The sequence below is a fragment of the Oryzias melastigma genome, linkage group LG14 (assembly GCF_002922805.2).
Source record: "Oryzias melastigma strain HK-1 linkage group LG14, ASM292280v2, whole genome shotgun sequence".
In the NCBI taxonomy this organism is placed as follows: domain Eukaryota; kingdom Metazoa; phylum Chordata; class Actinopteri; order Beloniformes; family Adrianichthyidae; genus Oryzias; species Oryzias melastigma.
Genome location: NC_050525.1, coordinates 19,751,925 through 19,752,674, shown reverse-complemented (window position 1 = coordinate 19,752,674; position 750 = coordinate 19,751,925).

Sequence of the window (750 nt, the reverse complement as noted above, 5' to 3'; positions counted from 1 at the left end):
CTAGCATGTAGCTGGAATATTAGCTGTACTCCAAAATAGCCTCAAAAAGTAAACACCAAAATAGTCCAAAAAGCTAGCGGAATGTCCCAGGTTGTGTCCAAATTCCTTCCCTATCACTATAGTGCACTATGTAGTGCGTTCATTTGTATATCGATGGTCACTAGATTAGCAGATATAGACCACAATGCATTGCGGTCGAACAATTTAAAAAAAAAAAATACATGTTTAAGTGCAATATTTGAATCAACCATCCACATTTTTACCATCAGAACACAGCGGAGTCATAAATAAACACCGTGAAATGTTCGTTTTTATTCGATTTTCACTTGAAATCATGAAATCGATGATATCATATCCTGCTTTTGGAAAAACAAAAGAAAAGTATCATGTTCGAATTACCTTTAAAATGTAGGTCACTATATAGTCGCGCACTTTTTTTTAGTAGTTAGGGATTGGGGGGGGGATTTGGACACAACCCCAGGGTGGTCGGATCCGGCCCTGGGGCCTTGACTTTGACAAGTGCTGTAAAATACAAGTGATGCTCATAATTGATTAAATAATCATCAATGCATTAGCTATTAACATGAAGAAAAAAAAAGTCTCTTTTAAAAATGTTAAACTTTTGTTGAAAATCTGGTATGTTTTGTGTCTATGCATTGACAAATTCCAGTCAGATGTGACAGTTTAGTGTTTAAATCTCAACCTGACTGAGTCAACATTGTGTAAAAAAACAAAAATTACTAGTTTTCT